The 18,171-nt window shown below is 29.8% G+C and overlaps 1 long non-coding RNA gene across 1 annotated transcript; it reads right to left on the reverse strand.

Annotated features, from left to right (window-relative positions):
- Nucleotides 1-1,901: 1,901 nt before the first annotated feature.
- LOC145579391 (uncharacterized) lies at nt 1,902-3,612 on the reverse strand. The gene is made up of 2 exons (XR_014099141.1): nt 3,192-3,612; nt 1,902-2,431 (listed from the first exon to the last, which is right to left on the reverse strand). It is a non-coding gene; the product is annotated as an uncharacterized LOC145579391 (long non-coding RNA).
- Between the last annotated feature and the right edge of the window lie 14,559 nt (nt 3,613-18,171).

Here is an 18,171-nt window from a genome sequence, read left to right on the forward strand (position 1 = left end):
GGTCAATGCCGTGAAAATGGAGTCAAACCTCATTTTCCGGCATAAAGGTATTGATTTGCAAAAAAAAATTGATTAAGGTGTGTCATTGCAAAAAAAAAAAATTATAAGGTGGTTTTTTGCAAAAAATTGCTAATAAAAGGTGATTTTTTGCAAAATTTTCTTTTTTTTATTAGGTCATTTCTCGCCAAATATGAGTTTTATTAGGTAGTTTTAATTTTGACAAAAAGCCCTTATAAATGTATCTTGAGGTAGCTACAAAATTCTTCGAAGTATATGGTATCAATTTGATATATTCAGTATGATGTTAATTTGAATCTATTAACCTATATAATCTATACTAAAAGCAAATCCTTCCATAACACTTGTCATTACCTTGTGAAAATTTTCCCGCCTTTTTCACTTTTTTTTTTTTTTTTTTTTTTTTTTTTTTTTTTTGCAAAATCTTTAAGTAAACTATATATACTAATCATATTCTATATATACCTAAATAAAATATTGCTGAATACATTTTAAATACCTTATATTTTTGTAATATTACTGTCAAAAATATTTAACAACCGTGCATTGTACGGGATTTTAACCTAGTTTAGTTAAAGTTGAAAAACTTTACCTCAAAAAGGAGGTAGTAAAAAATAAATATTTATAAATTATGTTTAATTTCTATTTGTAAAAAAATTATCTGGTCAATGAGTAATTTAGAACTTCAAAACAACAATTTCTCTCTCTCTCTCAAAAAAAGAACTTCAAAACAATATTAATACAATTCAAATACTCCGTACACATTGAGTACCAAAATCATACCTATTATACGTTCTATATGTTATGGCATGTATAATAAATATGGTGCCCAAATTAACCTACCCAATTTCGAAGAATTCGAACCAATCTAAATTGTGAGTGGATCATGAGCCAAAATTGTGCAAATTGGTACTCCGCATGTCTGATCAATCTGTCATAGCCTGATTATCCGATTCTAAGTAAGTAATTATCTTGATGAAAAAGGGAAAAAAAAAAAAAAAAACCTTGAAAAAATAAGGATCATGCAAACAAGTGTCCTGGACGTTAGATAACTAATTAATATATTATTTAAAATAGTACTGGTATTATGTTCGGAATGCATGAAAAAATAACGCTTCGATCGGTATAATTTATGTTAATTTTATTTTTATATTTTTATATTTAGTTCTCCTATCTAACGCCTCTAGGCGCTCGTTAGGTTTTCCCTTAAAAACAACCTGGTTAAGACTTGGGATCATTCCTATATCGTTACTTCATGCATGGTTCTCCACCCATCACGCCTTGTGAATCGACCCTAACCAACTAACCAATCTAGACCAACCATCCTCTTGCTTTAAATTAAAGGTTGGACTTGGTCCCCATCTACCAACTTAAGCTAGGCCAGACTGGCCAGCTTGTGAAACGACCTAGTCCATTTACCTCTATTCAATATCCAGTTATCCACACATACAACAAAGATGAAGTAATTAGTTTTACATATTGTTATTCTAAATTGACCACTAATATTATAAACCAATAATATGATGATTACATATTAGTAAGTGACAATATAATAATTTCAAGTAATATAGTTTGCTCCAAATTAAAATCACAACCTCTAATTTTAGCATCTTTTTCTTGCCTTTATTGTGACATGATTATTAGTTTTGAAATTAGTATGATTTATAATTACATATATATATTTAATCATGTCCCTTTCTTCATATGTTATTCATAGCAAACAAACTATTTCGATAGATTCCTATATTATCTTTTGTTGTGTTCTAAGCTAATTAATTAAATATATATATATATGTAATTATAAATCATACTAATTTCCAAATTAACAAAAAAAGAAATAACTCTCCATAATACTACATTGATTAATTAGGGGGAAATAAAACTTGTACATGAAATGACCTTAATTAGGATGAAGCATATTGATTATGCATGGAAATTAGTCACGTACAAAAACATAAGAATTTCACACAATATTAATAAAAAAAAGAAAACATGAATAATCTTCTTGTCTAAAATTAAAAAAAAAATTAAAAAAAAAAAACCGTGAATAATCTTTACTGGAAATTATTTAGGGTAGGACAAAGATCACACATCAGAGGAATGGGGTTTGACAGAAGATAGAGAGCATTCAAAAGAATGATTATTAATCACTATTAGAGAAAAAACCATTGATTATGCCATTGATTGGAGGCCTAATCTATGGTTTAATCTATAATAATCACAATCATCCCCTTGATGATCCGCTGCGAGTCAGGCCGGTTTCTCGATCGATCTCTCTTGCCCTCTTTAGCCTTAGACTGCTGAGGGTTCTCCTGAAACATCGTAGGAGTTCTTCCGTCTCCTTTCGTTGTGTCCGGCTAGTCTCCTCCGGCAACTCCTTTTCGTGTCGTCGAACTCTGATAGGTCATGGAACCTAGCTAACACCAATACACTAATTAGAATATGTCAAGTTTATAATGCTAGTGAAGAATTGAAATTAATGTTATTGTACATGTAAATAATTTAACAAGCTATTGGTTAGAATGAACTTGATAATCATACATGTAGTAAATGTCATCTCTAAACCTTACTAATGCATTGAATTGAAGTAGGCAATGTTTAAGAATGTACAAAGGACTTCTATGTCATGTTTTTATACTAATATAATTTACTATCCCAATTCCCAAGTAATTTAATGAAATAGGTATCAATTGTTATTGTTGTAAATTTGAAATTTGAATTTGAAAGTTAAAATTAATCTAATACTGTGCAGAGTATAACCATTCTTGATAAAATGAAAAGACAGTTGTGTTACAGAGATGAGTGACTAAGCCTCGCTCTGGGAGTCACCTTTGAAGAGTAAATGTCAACAATTATACATTTATTGGAATTGATGTTGAGAGGAGGCCAATGGTCAAATTTTGATGAAATGTTGTAAGAAGTTTCCCAAACAAAAATGGCATTATATTATGCTATTAAGGAAATGATACTAGCTAGAAAGACTTGTATAATTCAGTTATATGTTTGTGATATGCGTGGTAAACATATTAAAAAAAACCCTGTAAGCCTGTAAGGTATACCTTGCACCTAGATGATGTAGCAACAATTAATCAAGGAGTTAAAGATCAAAATAAAAGGATCGACTCCTTGATGGTTGTTGCTAGTCGCCTAGGAGCACATATCCGTAGGTGTACCTAAAAATTTGCTCACACACACAGAGACATAGCGTAGAAGTATTTCTGGGTGTGAAGGAGGAGTGTTGTTACGCACTTGCTGCATTGTTGACAAAATCGTTGATGACTCGTGTTCACGATGACAACCGGAGCCTTGGCGTGGAACTCACATACCTTGTGACGGCGATGATAGCGCTTCGCCTCGGTCAAGTCAGCCGTGCAATTGTCTGCTTGGCAATAGACAATATTAGCTAGGGATCCACCCCTTAGATCATCATCGTTACTATATCCTTCCATATTTTTTTCCTTACAAAAATGCAAAACAAGCAAGAGTGAAGAGAGTTGTAGTGTTAGTGGTAGCTATAAATATAATGTTGAGTAGGAAAAAGATCAAGTTAAAAAGCAAGATAGCTTTGATTTAAGGCTTTTAATTATATATAAAGGCAACATACTTAGCTATCTAACTTGAGAAAAAGGAATAAAAATGAGATTATATGGTGAAACAAGGACAACAATGTCCGAGGACCACATTCTCCATTATTTTTGCACCTTTCATTATTAGTTGTTTAATGTTATAGATTAGCTGGAAATCTCTTTTATTTAATTTGGGTGCAAGTTGTTGGTATAGAAAATACTTGGTCAATAACAGCGACTCGACACTATTTAAAAATGCTTATTAACTCAATCAAGGACAACATAAAACAACACGATCCATGTATTTTTATTATTTCTAATACGTCGAGACTTTTTAACTTTATTTTTCATCATTTTGTTCGGAGAATAAGGCTTATTATTGATCCTGATGCAGTTAAATATATATATAATGTATTTATTTTATTAAAAAAAAATTTCTCTCATCTTAGTTCACTATTTATTAGCCCCACCCTCACATCGATCTATCAATTATCGACCATGATAATTATTCGCAATCTCTTAAATGAATTATATTAAAATTATTATCACAAATCAATTTAAAATAAGTACTAATAAGTAACTTTTAAGAAGCAATTCAAGTAAATAACTTTATTTATATACTATTTTGACATTGAACAAAAAATGAATTTTGTTATTGCTAACATAAATATCTAAAAATGATTCACTATCATTATTTATTAATTGTCGGTATTACCTAAGTCATTACTAATTTTTTTCTAGTCATTATTGTTAAAAATGGTAGGTAGGTAATAGTGCAACAATTTCTACTGTACAATTGTGACAGGTAATGTACCACTAAAATTTAACCAAATTTATCTCCGTATATATTAGCTTGACCCTTTTTAGTAAAAAACGTTGTTTTCTCACCTTCACTTTCGCATCTAATTGGCTTAGCCAAGATTTTTCTTATCACTCTCTCCATCACTCACTTTGGATATGTCTAAATTGAATATATTTGGCTAGTGTCACATAAAATTTCTAGCATTATAATTAATATACCAAGACTAAAATTCGCTTGATTTACTAATGATTTAACATTTGTATTGATGGATTATGATTTAGCACATTAATTATTTGAGCATGGACAATAATCTTGTCAAAACTGTCACGGGCTAGGGAAGAGACAATTTGCTCAAGGCATATCATTTTAGTCACCGTTCAATTTATTAACGAGTACTCGCACTCTGTCCCTTTAAGATTATTCAAACGAATTGTTTCACTATATTTAGATTTGATTAAGGGAATGTATTCAGTGGTTTTACGATTTATTTGTTCTTTTTCTATCCTTTATATTTTTCTCTTTTCTTCAACAAGGGTATAGAATAAATTCATTGAGAAAAATGAGACAAACCTAGGGCGATAGAGGGAGTACTAATGTACTGTGGCATTTTTAGATGAGCAAGATTGATCTTTTAGTGGTGTCACATAAGAAAAAGAAAATGTGCACAAATAATCAAATAAAGAGTAAGGCATCAAATTTGACTTAGGTTTTCAACTTTAAGAGTCTATGGACAATGCCTTATTTATTAGTCCGGATTAGCTTAATCGTACCTATACTTCCTCCGTTTTAATATACATGCATGACCTGTTTTATGTAGACTCTTACTTACTAATGCATTTCTTTAGTCATTATTGTATTATTTATTAACTCAAAAAGTAAAAATTATAAAAAGTTATAAAAAAAATAAATGTCGAGGCAAATATAATGTATTCATAAAACCAATTTTTCTCAACAAATCACTAAAGCTGATCAAAATAGATTAGTAAAAATTGTGTAAAAATTCAAATAAATCAGCAAATAGAAACCGCTAACATTGAAGTATACCAACCATGTTCCCTCGATGGTATCTTGTAATTGTAACTAATTATGACTAGTTTTACAAAACTACAAATTAATACTGATCCGATATATATTTTTTTTGACACAGGACTAAAACCGATATTAGAGTAAGGTTCTTTGCATAAAGAGGCCAAACGACTTTGTTCTTGATCGACTTCGTCCATTGGTTTATGTACTTCAAATTGTAAACGAGTTAAATCTACCTAAAAACAAAAGTTATATGCACAATTGATTCTCATGTTCATGAAAGTCACAAAACATAAAGATCATTATACATCCAACTAGACTTCTTAATTCAATTGTAGACTCTTGGGTTTTATGTAATAATACAACGTCTATGATGCTAAAGGTGTCAAAACTGTCCCAACCGATCCAATTCAATTTGATCCGAAAAACCTGTTTTAAAGTTTGACTTATATGGACACAATAATTTATAATGTGACTCAACTTTGTAATAGACCCGACGACTGGACTTCACCAAACCCGACCAGGTACCCAAATCGACACCTATAATGATGCACATGAGAATTCATCACCTTCTTGTAATCATTATTTACCCAAAAAAAAACCCAACAAATTTCTCCTTTCTATACTAGTAATTAGCAATTGCAAACAAATGATTTTCCCTTTTAAGAATCTTTCAAAGTGGTTGTATGATGAGGAAACTAGCTGCAAAAATACCCATGATAGAATTCCTAATAAATTTAAACTTGTTACTGGTCTACAACCACAATTAGAGTATGAAAAATTCACCTATTAGACATGATAACAATCAACTACTTTTGGCAAAGTGCAAAAAGATTGTTTAACATGAGTGTGAAAAAGAAATTAATTATATCCTTTCAATTAAAAAAAAAAAAAAAGAAATTAATTCATCCGATTTGTTTCTTTTGTTTGTCCCATGCATTTGCCATTTATATATAAAGCTTTCAAAGGACACATTTATGCATTATTATCAACAGCTATATAATAATAAAAAATAGTTAATACTGAAACAACACATCTATATGAATAATTGAATATAACTAGATTTCGTGTAAATATATTTTTCTTTTTTTTTCTTTTTTCTTTTTTTTGACAAGTGCAAATATATTTTTCTTATAGAATATATATCGTTGAATTCTAATAGTTAAAATTCTCCCTATTCAATTGAAATATTTTAGATAAGCTAATTAGGCCCCGTTCTCTTCACCTTATTTTTGCCGAACTGAAATTATTTTTACTGAAACAAAAATATATTTGCTGAACTTAAATTATTTTTACTGAACTTAAATTAATTTTACTGAACTGAAATTATTTTTGCTGAACTAAAATTATTTTTACTGATTTTCTATTATAATTCTTCTTTAAGATAACTGAATTTTACTAAACTGAACTTATTTTTACTGAACTGAAATTATTTTTTACTGAACTGAAATTAATTTTACTGAACTGAACTTATTTTACTTAATATTTTTTTTTAAGGTGAAGTGAACAGGGCCTAAAAGAATGATAGAAGTAATAGCAAACAATGATAAGTATATATATATATATATATATATATATACAAAAAACAAATCCAAAATGAAAGTCTCCAAAACAATTGAAGGAACACCAGGCCATGACTATTCCTATAAGTTTACCTTAATTTTTACAACATCATCAATAATATTATTGAGGAAGCTATCATGAGAACCAATTCGAACTTTAATTTCTTGTCATTATGAGAATCTTCTAGTAGGACAATTAGAGAGCATGATAATGACTTGTAGAATACAATGAATCTTCATTGTACAAAATAAATCTTTAATCAAAGGGGATTCTGGCTAATTGGTTTCATTCTAAATTCAATTGATATTACTACCTCTATTACATATTATTATGTGCAATTTTTGAATATTTTATATCTCACAAATAATACCGAAAATTTGCACATAATATATAACGGAGGTAGTAGATAAAGTACACCGCTAATTAAACTAATGTATCAGTCAATAGTCATTTCCTTCTTCTTCTTTATGTGGGACATTTTGTCCTATGTGTGGACTCTCTTATTCAGTGTATAAAATCGGTAAGAAATGAAACATTTTTGTCAAAAGAATGTTGATAAAAGCACAAGTCATTATTAGTCCATTGATGGAGCAGGTTCAATATTAGCTCGTAGTATTAGAATTTATTAGGTTAGAATAATGTATCATCCAAATTAATCAATAGTATAAGTAGTTTGTGTACCATGAATGTCACAAATTGATTATGGGTGTACGTCTTCCAATTTAACTTATTATTGACTAATAATTTGAATTGATGTTAACTCATGCATCAGAACTTATTGAACTTATTTAACTCATTTTGTTTGAATATATTTTTGTAAATTGTGTTAATTATTAGAACAAGTATGTTTTCCCTAAAAGAAACCAAAGACTTCTTTTCTAGCTTTCATAAATTAAACTATGCAACTTAATGAAAAAAACAAAATTTGTAATAGAACAAAAACATAGGAACTTCCTTCGAAACTACGTTAAAATTATATACTCAGGTCACGCATTGCACGGGCTACATAACTAGAATCAATTTACATCACTAGTTGGACTATATATGACGATCTAATGGATGTCATAGACTAGTGTACGTTATTGCTAGTGGTGCATTAGTTCTTTTGTCTCCTTTGTTCTTTGTTGGATTCGACGATTTGCAAGTTTACACCACATTTCATCCCCCCTTTAAATTATACCCAATGATTTTGATTTTTGAGAAACTTCATGACTAATACAAATACACCATTTGTGTGTCATAAGAAAGTGGATTAAAATCACGTGGACTCGTTTCCTATAAAAAATATTCACGTGGAATCGTTGTCCTATTTTGTCTAGTTTTAGGGCCACCATAATTTTCTTATCTTTGTTTTCTTTTCAACAATAGTCACTTTCGATTGCTTATTTCCTTGTCAAAAGTCATTTAGAAATATTGATAAATACAAATTGTAACAAAGAAATTGACCAAAGATACTAGAAATTTGGGACTCCACTGATCGCAATATCAGTTTGTCACATCAATGTTCTTGGTCTTTTTTGCGCCAAGTAGTTCATGTAATCTCATAAATATAGGCCCCGTTTCATAACTATTCCGTATTATACACGTAGCATTTCTATTTTTGAGAATAAAAGTTAAAATTTGTGCTTATATTATTGGTTATATATATCTAAAGGTCTATGTTATATTGGCCCTTAAATCAATTTCCTACATATATATATATATATAATGGAGTAACATTTTTTTTTTTTTTTTAATTTTTATTTTGAGATGTTATCAATTAAGTTCATCCTTTATTAGTTTCGTTAAACTAAAGACTTACAAATTGAATCAATTTGAAAACAAACCATGATCAAACACGATATAAAGGAAATCAGACTAAAATTTTAAAAACCGTGATCAACATGATGATAAATCTTTAGTTAAAGTCCAAGTGTATAATATTAAGTATAAATTCTCTGTTGATATGAATAAATTGTAGCACTTTTGGTTGTATATGTGTAACTCAATAAAAGACAATTATTATACAGTAATGAGTATTGATTCCAAATTTAGATCACCTCCTTTAAAGTTAACCGATTTATTAAACTAGATAATTGATACTCCTATGATCAATATCTAAAAGCAATTTGAAAGATTTGATTAAGACTAAAGAGAGAAATCAATTGTTAACAATATAATGACCAAATCTTTGTTATAATCTATGGTTGACTCTTATGATGATTGATATATATGCTTCAATGTCAAGATCCTTATTTTTAGGGTTTAGTTTCTGGAGGGAATTTTTTATAAAGAGAGGTAGCAAATTATTCTCTCTAAAAGTCCCTCTCCAACATGTGTAACATACAGATGCAAATCTATTTAAATTTGAGACACAAGATTTTAAAAAAGCTTAACTATAGTTTGTCAACTTGTTACACTACTGCACTGTAATTTCATATATTATGATGATACTCCCTCCGTGTTTTTTTAAGTGATACACTTTTCTTAAACGGTCGTTTTTTTTAAGTGACACACTTCCTCTTTTAGAAATTCCTTACATTTTAATAATATATCTTCACCCCACTATCTCTTACTTTATCATTTTTCACTCCTTTCATGGTCCCCACTTCCTCTCACATTCTTTTACTTTATCATTTCTCACTCCTCCAACCTACCCCACTAACATCTTATTTTATTAAAGTCAATAAAATCTCCTAAAACTACGTGTCGGTCAAAGTGTGTCACTTAAAAAAACACGGAGGAAGTATAGGACTAGGTCAAGTAGGAAAAGTTGGAAGATTAATTAGTTCATTTATTTGTAAGATTAATATAAATAAATAATTAAATATACCTGTATATAATGACACTACATATTATATATTTTTTATAAATATATTCTAGAAAATGAAGGATTCTTTTAGATATTTTGAACCAGACCAATTGTCTTCCATCTAAATGACTTTATTATTATTATTTATTAAATTTCGGATGATTTTCACAGAAATTAAAAATTAATTCCTACTCTACATCGTTTTAAAAACTTATTCCCTGAAAAGTGTCCACGTAGGATCAGTATTAGTTTAGATTTTTTTTGTTTTTTTTTTTGGGGGGGGGGGGGGGGGGGTAAGTGTAAAACCGCAATTGTTGGTAGCGGATGTATTTGAAGAACCATATTGCTGTTGGCGGATCATTCTGCGGTTTTTTGAAGATGGGGTTTTTTGGGTCCGATCGCAAATAGTTCTTGAGGTTGAATGCTAAGATATTCTCCTGAAATTAAAACAGGAAATAAAAAAAAAATACATGGGAATTATAATTTTATGATATTACCCTGAAAATAGTGAGATTATATCAAAATAAACTACACTGAATTCATAATTGTATGCAATTACCTAAAAAACAGTGAGATTATATCAAAACAACATTACCCAAAATTCATAATTGTATGAAATTACTCAGAAAATCAAAAAAAAATTACAATTAGAAACTGGTGTTTTAGAGAGAGTAAGAAGAGAGAGATGATCTAAGAAGAAAAAAAGGAGGTTGAGGAAGTAGCTATGAACGGCAATAACTCAATTGGTCTGGCAAGAAATTGTTTGCATTTTGCGACTGCACCATTGTTGATTTGTTGACTCTCAGTGAGAACCAAGGAGAGAGAAAATGGGAAGACAGGGAAGACGTGGTAACTGATAAAGTGTTAGTTGCGGTTTTAAAAAAACCAAAGCTAAAATCCGATCCTACGTGGATACTATTTAGGAAATAACTTTTTAAAATGATGCAAAGTAGGAATTAATTTTGATTTAAACAATTTGTAGGGAAATCTTTCCAAAACTTTTTACTTTCTAAGTACTCTCTTTACTTTCAACATATTTGTGCTTTGAACTTGTAAAGGCTTAGCGTATTTCTTCTTTATTAGTTTTTTGGTTGGTAAGAGTAAGAGAGGTTAGCAAATTATTTAGGATCCCCACACACCTAAATTGTTTAGAAATCAAAACCTCAACCACAAGGTTAAAATATAATGATCTTATCAATATATGATCAAACTTGATTAGCTTGGTGTAACTTTTTAGTGTTATTAGTGGTCATGTACAATACTTTCTCTATTTTTTTTTAGCTGACATCGTTAGACTTTTTTACTATTTACAAACTACACTATAGATACGATAAAATATAGTCATTTGAGATCTTGTTTGAATCGTCTATATGTATACTTTATTACTCCCTCCGTCCCAAATTACTCGCAACGTTTTGACTTTAAGCACTATTCACACATCTCAGTTTGACCATCTTTTTTAGCTATTATATAAAAGTCAATGTAGTCATGTAAGATATTGTTGGCTCTATTTTAATGTATAGTTTCTTAATATAAGCTTTTTATAGCTTTGATAAATGTATAACAAAAGATATCGACGGTCAAACATATGCATCGGCAAGCGTGTCTAGTTAAAATGTTGCAAGTAAACTGGGACAGAGGGAGTAATATCCACTTTTTATAATTTTACAATATTGATAATTGAAGTTATTAAGCGTTAAAAACATGTGTTGGCAAGCGTGATAATGGAAAGGTGTCAACTAAAAAAAAACAAAGGAAGTATATATTAGTAAATGCACAAAATGCTAAATTGCGAACATATACATGCATCTTATGAGGTTTTTTTACACTGTAAGGAAAATTCCAAAATAGACATGGTAAGTAGAAGTTTTTGTTGGATTGAAAATAGCAAGACCTTCTTCTTTTGAGTTGCTCTTATCTGCTCTGTTGAAATTTGCTCTGCTATGCTTAGCTGACTAAATTTGCCCTACTTGCTATGCTCTGCTCTATTAAAATATGTTTTGCTTGCCTAGAAGCTCAGAAAACAGGGCCTAAGTCATACTTCGTTTCTCTTAAAATATTTTTCATGAATTACAGTTCTCCGTACTAGATAATTTATAGTAATATAGTTGTATTACTCCGTTTAAAAACTTACTTCTGAATTCTGACTTAATGAGACTAAACAGTGGATAGATAACATTGGAATTTTGAGCCTTGCACGTGGAACAGTTACTAAAATTAATATTTGTACATCTATTATTATTATTATTATTATTATTATTATTATTATTACTTCGTATTATTATTATTATTATTATTATTATTATTAATATTATCAAATCAGGTAGCTTAATTAGGAAATGTCGTCAAAGTTTAATGCATGGGCCAATTGATGTTACACAAAAGTTGGCATCTCTCACAGTCTTAAAAAGCCACCTAATAATAATAAATCTTGGCCAATCGATTTGATGTTTAGTGGGGAGCCTAAGCCTAAACTATCAATCATATATCCAATAATCCGTTGCTTGGTCTATACTTTCCATATTATGCAAAGATGAACCCATTATTTTAGGAGCCAACATAGGTAATTATATGGCCCCTCTAACTTTCTTACATCTTATAAATTATCCTTCAATCTATTTAAAATCGATATTTTAACACTACGGTCTTTTCTGAATACTATATTGTGTCGGTATGGTACCTGCACATACAATTTTATCCTTAAATATAAAACCTTTAACATGATAGCAAGAGCTAGCCAATATGTTAGGAGTATGTATTACTTTAATATTTTCGTTGAATTGGTTTTCTAGCAATTTTATTAGTCGATTCTGTATTATTGTTTGTGCAAGTAGAGCAATACATGTACACTATTGTAACTTTCACTTAGGGCCTGTTCTCATTGACTGAACTGAGTTGAATTGAACTGAATTAAACTTATTAGAGCTGAACTGAACTGAACTAAGCTGCAATGAATTTTATGAGAGAAGGAAATTAGGAACTGAACTGAGAACTTATTAGAGCTGAATTAAATTGAAATAAACTGAATTGAACTGAAAATAATCTAATGAGAATAGGGCCTTAGTTTGGAGTTGAAATTTGTAGGTACTGAGATTGTAGTTTTGAATTCTATTAGGGTTGGTTAATTAATTATTATTGTGAAAGTAGGTGGCATTTGACTTATCATTAAATGATAATCTTCCTTCTCTAAAAAAAGTGTAATACTTTTACATATTAAAGCTAAGCAATCATGTTATTAATAGAAGATAATATAATAAAATGGATAATTCAATAAAATAATCATTGAGTACTATGTAAGAAAGGGAAAGTTTTCAAAATAATTGTATAGGTTAGAGGATAGAGTGGTCCTTCAAACGTAAACTAAATGCTAGTACTAGTTTTTACTAAAAATGCATGAAAAGTAACCTACTATAGATTCTCACAATTCCTAGCACCATTGCTAGTTTTTGATTTTTTTTTTCTTTAATGAAAATCATAATGCAGACGTATATATTATCTTAAATAATTTGTTTCATTTTAATTTTGGCTTGCTTGTGTTGTGTTCATTTCAATGAGTTATCGTTCGGATCATAAAGTTGAAAAAGTTGCTATGGATTGGCAATTAGCAAAATGTTAGAGATTAAAAAAAAAAACTTATGTAGTGAAGATTTGATTAATTAGCAAATATCATAAAACAACTGAAATATTTAAAACACAATCACCTGAATTAAATTTGGTTTAGTGTACAGAGAAGGATGTATCTACAACGGTCGTTCAAAATATGACTCCTAAACAATATTTCAAACGATTACTATACAATTTTTAGTACAAAGAACCATAAAGATGACTGGCTAAAAATCGATCCCAGCATCCCATAAAATCAAGAAAAAAGCTCTAATTAGCCGATATATCTTTCATTCTCAATTCAATTTGGATTATTATAAAAATGATTCCCATATCTTTAGTGAGAGAGGGGGTGATTCCCATATCTTATTGATTATAAGATTTAAGTCACATTCCATGAACCTCTTTGTATGCTACTTCTTTTATTTCTATTAATTTCATCTTGTATTTTGTAATTCGCTAAATATCAATGTGTGGTTCCTGCAGGCGGATGCACGATCCTCATGGTGCATCCCTTCCAAAAAAATAAAAAAATAAAGCGGAAAGAACATTGTATAGAAATGTAAAGAATATTTAATTAAAGTGAAAAGAACATGTTACAGAATTGTAAAGAACAAAATATGTTGTTAAATAATGTTCTTTATCTCCATATTTTTTAATTGTCAGTATAATGTACTTTTATTTGTGACATAATATTAATTGTTTATTTTGAAATGTTCTTTGAATTTTGTATTTAGATTATGGTGGTTGAATAAAAATAATGTTCATTACATTATATTATCATGTTCTTTATTAATATTACGGATGTTCTTTATTAGATATATATAAAGAACATAAAGTTGGATGTGTTTTTTTTTACAAAATAGCTATATATTCTTTACAGAACAATTATATGTTCATTACAAAATAACTATATGTGATGTTCTTTATAAAAATAGCTATATGTTTTTTACAAAACAACTAAATGTTTTTTACTCAACAACTATATGTTCATTCCGCCTTTTTTTTAAAAAAAAAATAAGTAAAAATAAAAACCGGATGCACGAAGCATCGTGCATCTGCCTCCAGGAAAAAAATTTCATATTTTAACAGAGATGCTTATGAGTTACTAAAATATACTTATCATGTGCTTATACAAATGATTAAAGTGTGTTTGGATCGGAAAAAAAGGGAGGGAAAGGAAGAGAAAGAAAATAGAAGGATTGATATATTTTTCATTTGAATAACAAATGAGAGATGAAGAGAATTGGAGGAGAGAAATGAAGGGATTAAATTGTATGAAATAGTTCTCAATGTCCAACAATTGAGAAATTTAAAAGAAAAACTCAGTATTATTCTCTCCCCTCCCTTTCCCTTCTCTCCTCTTCTCCTCCCTCCCTTTCTTTTCTTTTCCTTCACTTTTCAATACACAAACAAACTGTAATGGATACTAATTTTACATATTTCAGAAATCATGTATGTTATTAATATCGAATAATATAGTTAAATAACGGTAATTAATGAATTTTATCAATTACTATATACTTTGTAAGGAAGGTAAATTTTCTTAAAGATGTTTGTTGTTTATGATATGTACTCATGCTAATGCACGTGATCATTGAAACACCTACACTATAATTGTAAGGATTAATGGGGTTTTGGAGGTTTGCAATTTAAAGTTGGGAAATTATTATTATGATTATTATTATTATTATTATTATTAACCTACAAAGTCAATCAATTTATAAGAAATTAGTAGGTAGCCGAGATACAATGTGGGCCACACTCCTCTAGCTATAGCGAATCCAATCCTTGTGAAGATGTGAGCAACTGCACGAGAACCAATACCATGAGTCCTAGCGAACGCCTGATGCCTTTTTAGCAACATAACAACATCCTTCTCTAATTCCCCCAATGAAGAAAAGGAGAAAGGAAGAAACTCATAGCCAATAGTCCTGCAACGCGTCCCATACTTGTCCCACTGCACTTCTGCTGAGCCACAACTGACACAACACGACTAGGAACGAAGTCAGACAACCCTGATTGTGTCAAAGGAGAAGACCCCGTCAAGTCAACACATACATCAAGACCTCTGTCCTAGGAATAAAGCAACACATCTGTTGTCGAAAAGCCCCATCGTTTCCTCCAGTCAACCCAACGTTAACCTCCTTTCGAGCAATAAACCTCGACTGGAAACAAATATCAACAAGGGTATCGCGAAGAACAAATATTAACAAAAACCTACATAGTCAATCGATTTACACATCCGCTGGTCGAACAACATTATTATTATTATTATTTTGGTGTTTAGAGAGCCACAGGGACGGGATGATAATCGATCACAGGATCAATCTCCTAGAACAGAGGAGGAAAGCTCTAACCACTTGAGCTATCTCTCCCGCTATTATCACATAATAAGATTCTACTCCGTACTTAACAACCACATAATTGAACAATGCATTATATTTTATAATAATGTAATGCTTTAAATTATGCTTCATCCTGTTATGTTTATGCTAAAGATTGCTCTCCACTATCTCACCATTTCTATTAGATTTGTACCCTAAAAGAAAACAATATGTACGTTTCTCAATAATTTATAAATTTGCATAGATAAAAATGTACCCTAATCATAATTAGTCATTATCGATTACTTTTATAATTAAAAGATTGCCTCCCATTATCTCAAAACCTGTTACATCCCAACAATCTTTATAAATATATGATGCCATAAAGGTACTTAGGCTTCATTATCATATATTTTTCTTACTTAAGATAACTTCCCATTATCTTAGATACTTATAATTTAGACATCTATCTGTTATTTTATTTTATAATGTCTTCTTTTTTGTTAAAGGGATTTCTTTTGGGGAACTCATTATTATATAGTCGGTTTATCAAATCATGGTATATATTGGTTAAACAAGAAGCAAAATAAGGGTCTATTCTGATTTACTAAAGTGAAATGAATTGTTTATGAGAGAAGGAAATTAGGAGCTAAACTGAACTGAATTGAACTGAATCTGAAGAGAATAGGCCTTAAGTTACCAAAAAAAAAAATAAAAAAAAAAATAGTGCTTCCAATGATCAACTAAAGAGGTTATTCTATGTAAAACACATCTAATAAACAAAATTAGAGAACAGTAATGTGTAGTACTGTAAATTTTGATGGCAGTGTTCTAACTTTACACTAGAGTTGGCAATCATCTGATATGACATGAAAAGACAACCACGACATGAACATGGATTTACTAAAAAAAACACAAAGTCGACACAATACAGCACGAAATCAATCGGAACACCGCTCATTTTAATAAATTTGTCAAATTATATTATGCAATCATCCTACATTTTATTTTTTACATAGTTCTTGATAGGCTTTATGAAAAACACGAAATGAACACGAGATTGAATACCAAACACGACACGACTTTTGCCCGCTATACTTTACACCATGAATTGTAGATTCATTAAAAGAGTGTATTTAGGGCCTGTTTTCATTGATTGAAATGAGCTGAACTGAACTGAACTGAACTGAACTTATTAGAGCTGAAGTGAACTGAATTAAAATGAATATTTTATAAGAGAAGAAAATTAGGAGCTGAAATGAACTGAACTGAACTTATTAGAGCTGAACTGAACTGATTAGAGCTGAACTGAACTAACTGAAATGAAAATAATCGTATGAGAACAGACCCTTATTATATGGTTGTTTGGGTAAGATGCCCATTTAGGCATTTACTAGTCTAATTGACTGATCGTGTGTTTTTTTTTTGGCAGTAGTACGTGGACCGTGTTTTATTAATGTGTTAAAGTATATGTTCTTTGTTCTATATTCTCCAATATGAAATATTAGGTCACGTGTAACTTTTATGACTAAGTTTTATTGGAATTATAAATTTTAGAAATGTAGTATTGGAAGATCTATGTGATGATAATCTTATGAAATTAATTACTGATGGAAACAAATTTAGGGTTTGTTTTCTTCAGATTATTTTTAGTTCAATTCAATTTAGTTAAGTTCAGTTTTAGTAAGTTCAATTCATTTCATTTCAGCTCAGTTCTTAATTTCCTTCTCTTATAAAATATTATGTTCAATTCAGTTTAGTTTATCTCATTTCAGTAAATCAGAACAGGCCCTAGTAACGATATTTTTATATTTCTCGTGGTATTTTGAAACTAAATTGACAAGTTATACTATATAGTGAGCAAAATTAATTAATGATCACCTCTACTACATTGCTAATTAGAATATATAAAGTACAAATTTCAAACAAATAAAATGTAAGGAGACAAAATTGAGAGCCAATAGTGTCCGAAATAATTCTTCAATGTAGGGCTGTTTAGAGTACGGTCTGGACCGCACCAAATCGCAGTTTTGCGGTTTGGTGCGGTTTGCGATTACGGTGCGGTTTTCGAAAATGACTAAATCGCATTTTTGTGGTTTGGTGCGGTTTTCGAAAATGACCAAATCGCACTTTTGCGGTTTGGTGCGGTTTTCAAAACATTTTAGACCAAACCGCAAACCGTTATACCAGTTTTATACTATTTCTATTAAAAATAATACTCCTCCCGTTTTTAAATACTTGCTCAATTTCTCCATGTGCGGAGTTTTAAGAGAAATTGGAAAAAATAATAAAATATGAAGGTAGTGGGGTGGGGAAAAAATAAAAAATTGTAAAAAGTAAAAGTAGTTGAAAGAATTAGAGGAGAGAGAATATAAAATTAATAAAATATGATTTATATTAGGTCCACTAGGTGAGAGAAATAAATTAAATATTATAAAAGATTTCTAAATAAGAAAATGGAGCAAATATTTAAAA

This window comes from Chenopodium album, chromosome 14, assembly GCF_948465745.1.
Source record: "Chenopodium album chromosome 14, dcCheAlbu1.1, whole genome shotgun sequence".
NCBI lineage: Eukaryota > Viridiplantae > Streptophyta > Magnoliopsida > Caryophyllales > Amaranthaceae > Chenopodium > Chenopodium album.